Raw genomic sequence first — 10,330 nt, 5'->3', positions numbered from 1 at the left:
CGCGTGCGGTGGGGACCGCCGACAAGTGCTTCAGAGATAGAATTTCCGGTTAAAAACATAACGGTGTTGGGAACTGGTAAATAGTCGTTACCGTTAGTTGACGGAGTTTAGCGCAACGGAAAGTTCAAACTCCGTCTTCTCTTCTGCTTTCACGGGTGCCTTTCTGATTCTAATCCGACGGTCAAAAAGGGATTGATAGGCCGGTGGAAGATTTAACTGCTAGCCTATCAACGAGCTCCAGCGAGCTGTAGTTGTGAAGGCACGTGCAGGAACCGACACAAGTGGGGTTCCACTTATGTCATTTCATCCTTTTCTCGTGATGTTCTTACGTGGAACATGGGACCCACCAAAAAATACGCGTGAATGGGAAGGAGTGACTAGTGAGTACCTATTAGTGGGGCACACCGTACATGTGCCTGGCCCTCGGAAACGACTTGTCCCCAACGGGGTTATCAAAAGGGGTGCAGTAGATGACGTTATGCTTCCTCATGTGTTGATCGCGTATCCATTCTGGCTGGATCAAAGGATGCAACGTGGCCCCATACACTTAGTGACATGTACCCCGCCGGCCGGGGGCCCGCCCGGCCTTTTTTTCCTCTCTCAAATGTGTCCCTTTTTTTGCCCCCCTCCATACAAGGGACAAATAATATCTTAATTATCAATGGATAATTGCAGTTTTATGGATAAAATGTTAAATCTAATTAAAACTAACTCTAACTCCGTTCTTATTTCTCTTATCTCCTTTTTCATTATATTTATATCGCCTCTTTTTCTTTCCGTTTTTGGTTGGTCTTTAGTTTAATTTTGGTTATTTCTGTGTTTTTGTGTGTGAATGATGCTTTTGATTTTGATTACCCCCGTGTGTGGTCGTCTTTTCCGGGTTCCCCCTCTCTGTCGCCCGGCCTTCTTCCTCCATCTCTTTTTCACAATTATTTATTTCTCTCCCTTTCATTTTTTTTTTTGTCTTCGAAGGGCCACTTTCCTGGGAATAATATAATGGTTTCGGTTTATCTTCTACTTCGATTTTATTACAACTTTATTCCTAATTTTTTAAAATTGTTAATCCAACCTTTGACTTTGTCTATAATTACTAATGCCTTACCATCAAACTCAATTTATTCACTGATGACATGGCATTTATCTATTTTTTCAAAATCTCAAAAATAACCCTGCAATTATCTTTTTATTTATATACTATTTTGTCAAGCTATAATATTACTATTAATTAAATATGAAAAAAAATTAACATTTTTTTTAAACCAAATAAAGAAATCACCAAATAAAGGAAAGATGTAATTAAATAAAACTTAAAATAGAAACTAAAATATTAAGAAATATCAAATTTAATTTAAAATTGAAAATTAAAAATCACCTAATATATGATGACTATTATGCATATTATCAAATTTCATATCAATTAGTATCTTGTATGCTAATTTATTTGTAAAACTTCCATCATTGTGATTATGAAAAATTTATGTGGAATGTGAAAGTTTCAACAACCATAAGTATGTGGTCCAACCACATCTAAAACAATTTTAAAATATAATATTTTAAGGATATAATTGACATTCAATATAATTTTTATAAATGAAGGTAATGCCATATTTTGACTTCTTAATTTTAGTGAATGGTAAAATAGACATTTCATATTTAACGTTAACAATCATTTAACACCATTAAAAGTGAGGGGGGGCAATAGTAATTTCATAAAGAAGGAGGTTTGATTAGTAAAAAAACTAAAATATAAGAAGGCAATAATAATTATCTTAATAAATAAAATAAAACTTTTACCTCTTGGAAGTTTTATTTTGTTTGGGAGCAGCACTGCTCCCAGCAATCAAAGGCCCAGATGTATTTTAGAGTTCAAATCAAATCTGCACCATTAAGTAAAGTGTTCATTCAACTGTCATATTTTCTAAACCCCAAGTTGAATCTGGAAGCACAATCCTTTGAAGCCCAGCTTTGAGGTTTGAGGTGTCTTTATTTTAAAAAAGCTAAATAAGAATATTAGTGTTAAAAGGCTTATTCTGTCATTTTATAAATAAAAAGTACTATTGTTTCATCATCTAATTGATTTTCATAAGGAAAAAGGTTGATGGACACTTGGCAACTTCTTTTCCTTACCCCCTTGTACATATAAAATTATCTTTTTTTTTTATTCTTTTTATATACAAAATATATATATTATATTGAAAACTGTTTTACCACGTGACGAAAAGCAGGTGGTGCACTCACAAGATTTCTTAAATCATAAATATGCTAAGCAGCAAACTTCATGTTGCTTTTTCCACTTTATTGTCCTTTTCCTTTCACTTTGGGATTGGGGAAGTAGGATACATGAAGGCATCATTACTTCATATGTAACATTATTTTTTAATTTAATTAAGACTTCTTTCCCTGCCTGCCTGCTAGAAGAAGCTTTTCCATCTAACCAGTTTTTCAAATTTCCTCCTTCCCAAAGATTTGAGCAACAAGTTAACTAGTCTTATCAGGAGATTCTGGTGGAGAAATAATGAAAACTCTGGAATTTGCTGGATTAAGTGGGACAAGTTATGCTGCTCCAAAAATCAAGGGGGAATTGGGTTTAGGGATTTTCAATCTTTCAACAAAGCCTTATTGGCAAAACAAGGATGGAGATTGCTTACCCAACCAAATTCCCTTTGGGTCAAAACTTTCAAAAGTAAATATTTTAAGGATGTAAATTTTCTGGATGCACAGTCTTCTAAAAGAGGGTATTGGGGTTGGAAAATCATCTTAGCTGGGAGAGATGTTCTCAAGAGAGGATTATTTAGGGGTATTGGTAATGGCTTTTCAACCCGAGTTTTTGGGGACCCGTGGATCCCTCACTTGTCTTCTCCTTTCCCCTCTTTACCTCAGGTTGATATGGGACCTATCTTTGTTGGAGACCTCATAGACTGGAGAGAAAAAATGCTGGAAACATGATCTTATAAATGCTCTCTTCATCTCTACTGAGAAAATTGCGATCTTATCAATTCCGTTATCAAATATGGAAGTTGATGATTTCTAGGTCTGAAAGGAAGAAAAAAATGGTAGGTTTAGAATAAAATCTGCATATTATCTAATTAGAAACTCTCTCAAAGGGCAATCTCTCAAAGGGCAAATAAATTCCCCTAGCTCCTCTACAAATGTTAATTGGGGTAGGATATGGAACATCAATACTTTGCCCAAAAAAAAAAAAAAATTTGTGGAGAGCTGCTCATGAAGGTATTGCAACTCAAAAGGCTATGTTTGATAGAAATTGCTCTCAATCTCCTCTTTGTATGTTGTGCTCATATCAAGGTAAAGTACAAATTGAATCTGTTAACCATGTTCTATTTTTCTATGATTTTGCAAAGCAAATTTGGAGAGTTTCTTTGTTGCGTCTTGATTCTTCTGAGTTTAATGGCAATTCTTTACATGAATGGTTAGATTTCATGGAACCTAGGTTTGCATCATTAAATCAAAAGGGTTATGTTCTTACTCTATGCAGCATCATTTGCTGGGTGATTTGGATTAATTGAAATAACATTTTGTTTAATGGTAAATCATTCTCTCTTCTTGACTCTATAAACTCTTGTAACAGATTGCTTTGCGATGTGGAATTGGCCAAAGGTGATGTTGTGCAGGTTTCTTCTTCTAATCCGAGTGATGTTCATGTGGAGTCTCCAACCCCTCGAACCAGCTTTAGCATGTTCGTTGATGCAGCTTGGGATTCCTCTTCAAAGCATGCTGGGAGAAGTTGTATTTTGTGGAGCCCTACAGGCAAATTTGTAGTTGCAAAAACTTTGTTTTGATTTGGTTTCTCCACTCTTATCATGGAGCTTGAGGCGATTAGAGATGCCATCTTTTGTATTTTGGAGCTTAGGATCTCCCAGGTGGTTATTTTCTCTGACTGCTTGCCTACCATTAAGGCCTTAAATGGCCAGGTGCAATCGTTGGATTGGCCAAGTAACGGTATTATTCTGGATATTTTAAAGCTATCAACAGCTTTTTCCTTTATTAGGTTCAGTTTTATTAGTAGATCCTTAAATGCCCAAGTGGACTATTTTGCCAGGGGTTCTAGGGTCTTTCAGCTTAATAGGTCCTGCTGTGTGCATTGTAAATCCTTCTTTGCTTGCCTCAGGTCTTCTGGCTTGAGAGCCTAATGTAATTTCAGCTTGGTTAAAAAAAAAAAAAAAAAAAAAAAAAGCTTGTTAAAAATTAAAAAAAAAAATTAATTACAATTTTTTTTTTTTAATAAACTTGATTTATGTAACAAGAAAAATTGAGATTACAATACACATGTATTGCAACCGAGAAATGGAAACATCCCACACAATCTTCCCTACCAAAGGTTGTGTTTTTCGAGCTAGATAACCTACAACATCATTAAAGTTCCTAGAAATATGACTAAAGGAACAAGAAATGAAAGAGCTCTGTATCTTCCAAATGTCCTCAACAAAAAATTAACAAGTTCTTTTTTGTGCTAAACCTGTTAGGGTTTGGCCCATCTTTTAACCTATAGACATGATAAATGAAAGGTTATTTTGATTAAGCCCATGGGGGCCTTACCTAGTCATATATAATATATGGTTTCAAGTTTCAACTTAAATAACCCATTAAAGCCCAAATGGGTCTGAAAATAAAATTTCTATGCTTGTTTATGTTTTCTGGAACTGAGATTTGTTTGGATTAGCTTATGCATACTGGTGCTTGTAAAGTCAATAAAATCTTCTTTTCATTTGATAGAGGTAGGAGAAGCACTGGCCATAAAAATGGTTTGCTATAAAGGATTGGGATGGCTTTGATCATCTTAGTGTTGAATTAGAGAGCTTCGGGATAATTTGTTTGCTACAACAACTTTACTAATTTCTTGAGAATTTCTTCTATGTATATAGGGATGCCAACTTAGTGGCAATTTCCTTAGCTCAGGAGATCCCATCCATTAAAGACAAGGATGGTTTGGCCGATTTCTGCTACTTGGTTGGTAGATCCCAGCTCTGCTTCTGGGGTTTCCACTAGTTTTGAATAAATTGACTTTTTACTCAAAAAAACGACTACATCTACAAGAGGATAATTTTTTTATATACATGGGAAGGGGGTAGCGGAATGACCATATTTTTTGGGATCTGAGGTTCATTCAGGCCAACTTACGTGCACCTCGACTATATCCTTAGGGAAGACTTTAAACAAATGAATATTTTGAGAAGCATCCGGAATTGAAGAAGTTTGATGATGAAATTAAGAATAATTATTGGATTAAAGTTAAGAGGAGTGACCATTACATAAAAAGAAAAAAAGAAATAGCTCAAAACTTTCTACATAGAATGGAAACTTAATTGTTTACAATTATAACAAATTTCACAAATTTTCTAAATTTGCGAAATAAAACACCACCCTATTAACAGCCCACCCTCCCAAATGACAGAAGAATGTCTCTGGTTCTTGGAGATTACTATCTTACCCTCATATAAAAATGAAATATACATGTTCCTAATTGCATCCCACCCCTAAAAATGAAAAATATTAACAACTTTTACCTCTCTCCAGATGATCTCATCTTGTCATCTACAACCCTCCTTTTCTTTGGTTTTCCAAAAGGACAATACCTCAGAGAACTGCAAACAATCAATTAATAAGAAATTAGCAAAGCTCCATTACACAAACAATAATGAACTGGAGAAAGAGATTGAAATTGAAGATCTTACAGAGATTTAACTTATTGAGTCATTAACCCAAGATTGACTCACCGACTTATCCTCTTCACTTCTATAAGATGTCACAACCTGAATTTCCCTAGAGTCATTCATGATCTCTTCCTTACTAACACACAAAGATGTCCAGCCTGATTCTTCTCTTCCATCCATCACCTCATCTCCTTCTTCTTCTTCTTCTTCATCATCATCATCTTCTTCTTCGGAATGGCTGAAATAAGGAATCTCTGAAGGATCAAACACAACACTCACTTGGGTATTCTGTCTGGAAAGAAACGTCTTCTGCTCATTCTTTTGTGCACCTAAGAAACAATCACAAATCCACAAGAATACATTCCATATGGGTCTTAATGAAACTAGACCAGAGACCCAAAAGAAGGGAAAAATACAGGAAAAGAAGCACAAAATGGGGAAGAATATAAAACAAGAGAAGGTGAAACCAAGAATGAGACAAGGAAGAAAGAACAGACTGAGGAGAAAGATTGCAGAGAACTTGCAAGCCTGCAAGAAGATGAAGCTCTGGAGAGGCATTATTATTTGGAGAAAGTTTGTGAAATGCTCACCTGTTTTTGTGTGAGAACATGGTGAAGCCATTTATGTGATTTGAGTTCGGATCCTTTGTCCGTCAGGGTAGGGGTCTGTGCTCCTTTTTTACCTCGCCACCATAAATTTGGAGGGAGACACATGAGGGGATCTACTAAATGTCATGTTTTAGATTCATTTTGTCATAACTCAGAGGTGGAGCCTTACTAATGTATGGTAAAGAGGTGTGAGAGGAGCACAGACCCTTACTACCCGACAAGTAGAAATTCTAAATTCTAACTTCCGTGATTTTGGTTTATTTATGGATTGTGTTCTTTTCTATTTCTTACTTTTCTATTTTATTTTCAACTTCAAATTTGAAGGACTTTTCCTTGAATTTCTAACCTTAATCTGGAACCAAGCTATTTTTTAGGTACTATTATCTAACTATAATCTATCAAATGAAAAATAAGGTATCCCACTTGGGTTTTCTGTTATTTTGACCCTTATTTAATCATATGAGATATTTTGTGTGAGAAATGGTCCAATTTCAGCCTAAAAAAATTTGTTGGGCTAAGCCAGTGGTGGCATGGGATCAAAGGCCCAATTAAAGCTCAAGCCCATCCTAGATGACACATTGGGCTTGGGCTTCAAATTGACACTTAGACCCACCCAAAATTCTTGCAGGTAAGCCCAACTATATAATAAGGGAGGATGCTTCATTGCTTCTTGGAAGAATTCTTTTTCAAAATATTTGTTTGCTGGAGTAAACAAATTTTTTTTTTGATAAAAGGAGATTTAATTAAAAGAGGGACAAGAGCCCAAGACATCCTGAGTATAAGCTTCAAGAAGCCAAGGAACGGAATTAGACCAGACCATCCTACTTGTCAAGGATAGGGCCTTCCTAGCTAGACAATCGGCTACTCAATTAGCCCATCTAGAAATAAAACGAACCAACCATGATGGTTCAATCTTGAGAAGACGACAGTAAAATTGGATGGATAAGAATTGGTGGAAAGATGTACTTATGTCAGTGAAATCCTAAGAGCTCACTTTGTTTTCTCATTGAACTTTCTCCATCTGATATTTAACAAAAATTCACTCTCTTGAGTGGAACTCTGTGAAAAACTTATATAAGTTAGCGGGGTTCACATATTCTATGGTCTCTTTCACTTTCTCTTTAATTTATGTTCTTGTTCCCTCACCCACTATTAGATGCGTGAAATCCTCTTATGTGAGTGTGGGGGAATTCGGAAACGAACAGTTTAGGTGGAGAGGATCTGAATCTCCAGTAGAGCTACTTCTTTTATCTTTCACATATCTTTCTTCTCTTGCAAACAAACCATCCATCTAAGGAATCCAGATCATTTTCCCGTTCAGGGAGCACTTTTCCATTGGTGGAATTTTTTTTTTCTTCTTTTTCCAAAAAGTGTTTTTTACCGTGGACCCCACTGATCTTTGTGGTCAGGTCGATGAGCCCAAAGTGCTCTCCGACGGGGTCGCTGATCCGGACTCCCGTCTAAGTTCATTTCATTCTTTTCAATTCTCTTTGTCTCTTTTGGCATGTGTTTGGGTATTCAATTGGGCTTTAAAAAGCTTTAAAATGAGGGGTGCTTGAAACCATAGGTTTAGTGACAAACTAACGGCTATGTCTTGAATAGAGAAAACAAAAAATTAATGCAAGTTGTACAGAAAAATATCTACTTCATAAGTGAGGGTATCTTTCTCATGTGATGAGACAAAGGTTGGATTAGACTCACCTAACTCTTATCTAATTTATTTAGGAATATTAAATTATTAGTTAATTAACTCTCAATTTGCTTTCATAGGAAATTAGGAATCAATAGGTTACTTCTTCAAGAAAGGTTAATCTTTTAATTAAAATAATTTGTCAAACATGAAATTAAGAAGTACAAATGAAGTCTGGATATCTATCAAATCCCCCACTTGTATTTTTTTATTATTATTATTTTTAATTTTTTCCTTTAATTATATTCTTATTCACCTTCCTCTTTCTGAAATGGAAAATATAGAAAAGTGAAATTTGCATTTTATTATTAAAAATATCATATTAGTCTTTTTGAAATTCAAAACCAAGGTGAAGTTGAAAGGAAATACCAGGAGCTGAATGATTTTATTTCATTAACAACCAATAAAGGTAGCAAGATAAGAAGACAAAGAACGAATTAGAATAGAGAAAACAAAGAAAAATACACGATCAAATTGGTCCATGCTAAGTTTAACTCGAGGTCTCAATTGTGATATGAGTTAGGATAATCTCCCCTTGAAGATAGTTTATATATTATCTCCATTCTTTCAATTGCCTAATCAGGTATGATACACATCTCTAAAAGCTGGTAAGATAGGATCTCTTCGAAACTTTCATCTTGGGGAGCAGATCTGGACTCTTGTCTGGCCTGACCTATACTTGAGCAAGTAATTCTCAAGTCTCTTCCTTCCTCACTCCTTAAGGTTAAGAATTAAGATACCTCACTCAAAGTGGGCCTTATATGTGAGCTAATTTGACCCTCGGCTGTGGTTGGGTCTTCTACCTTGGATTATGTTCCTATCTTACTTCTTAACTACAATTTAAGAGAGAGAGAGAGTCTATCTTTAGTTTATTTCCTTAATACTTAAAGTAGTTTTTTCCTAAATTATTAGAGGATGGTTGCTCTTGGGTTCTTGTTTGGGGGGGGGGGGGGGGGGGTTTTTTTTTTGGGGGGTCTCGATTTGTGGTGGTAAACATCGGGCCGGTGATTCCAAATTGTTGGTCCGTGGGGGCGGTTTGCAAGAAATCAATAGATGTCAGCTTGTTTGTTTGGGTTGAAACTTGGAAGGCTCAGCAGCGTGGTTGATTTTTTTGCGTTCAAGCGCAGGCTTCAATGTTCTAACGCCCCGTTTGTTCTTGGTATGCCAATGCATTTAATCCCAAAACCCACTCCTACGGTAATTATGAAACACTAATTAAACTTGCTTGCCTTCCAAAGCTAGAGGTGAGATTTTTCAAATCCTATGGCTTAATTTTTAATTAGGAATAATTATCTATTGTCTACCTCTATCATAATTCAATTTTATAATTTATTTCTTATACTTTTGAAATTATTAAATCAATTTTCAATTTTACCTATAATTATTGTTGCCATAAACTCCGTTAGTTAAGTAATGGCATGACAATTCTTATTTATTTAAAAATTGGGGATAATTACTATTATCTCCTGTACTTTGATTTTATTATTACTGTATCCCCTGTATTTTTCAAAATTACTAATCCAACCTTTAACTTTGTCTATAATTATTATTGCCTCCTACCGTTAAGTTCCATTAGTTTACTAATGATGTGACATCTTTATATTTTCTCTTAAAACTCCAAAATACCCTTATAATCTCTTTACTTATTTACCATTTTGTCAAGTTACAGAAGTACCTTAATTAACTGTGGAGAAAAAAATAACTATATCTGTTTTATTCTAAAAAAACCACCAAATAAAGAAAGAATGATTGAATAAAATTCAAATAGAAACCGAAGAGGAAGGAAAATCGAATTCAACTCACATTGGAAATTGAATATCACCTAAAATATTTTCAAATTAAATGAAGTTTATTGAAGGAGGGAAACCAAATTGAATTTGGATTTTACTCATTTATTTAATTCAAAATAAATGAAGTTTAGTGAAGGTGGGAAACCAAATAGGATTTGGATTTTGCCCATTTCTTTAATTTGAAATAAATGAAGCTTAGTGAAGGCGGGAAACCAAATCCGATTTGGATTTTTCCCATTTCTTTAATTCAAAATAAATGAAGTTTAGTGAAGGTGGGAAACCAAATTGGATTTGGATTTTGCCCATTTCATTAATTCAAAATAAATGAAGTTTAGTGTAAAATTGACATTTAATCTGATTTTTATAAATGGGGTAGCATTGTCTTTTGATTTATTAATTTTAATGAAAGGCAAATTAGACATTACATATTCAAACTTAACGGTTACTTAACACCGTTATAAAGAAGGGGGCAACAATAAATTCGTAAAGAACATGATTTTATTAGTAATAATATCAAATTACAGGGAGACAACAGTAATTATCCCTTAAAAATTATAAAATAACCTTAAAGTT

The sequence above is a fragment of the Hakea prostrata genome, chromosome 6 (genome assembly GCF_041222555.1).
Source record: "Hakea prostrata isolate BN-2017 chromosome 6, UWA_Hpros_2, whole genome shotgun sequence".
In the NCBI taxonomy this organism is placed as follows: domain Eukaryota; kingdom Viridiplantae; phylum Streptophyta; class Magnoliopsida; order Proteales; family Proteaceae; genus Hakea; species Hakea prostrata.
Note: the sequence above shows the minus strand (reverse complement) of the source record.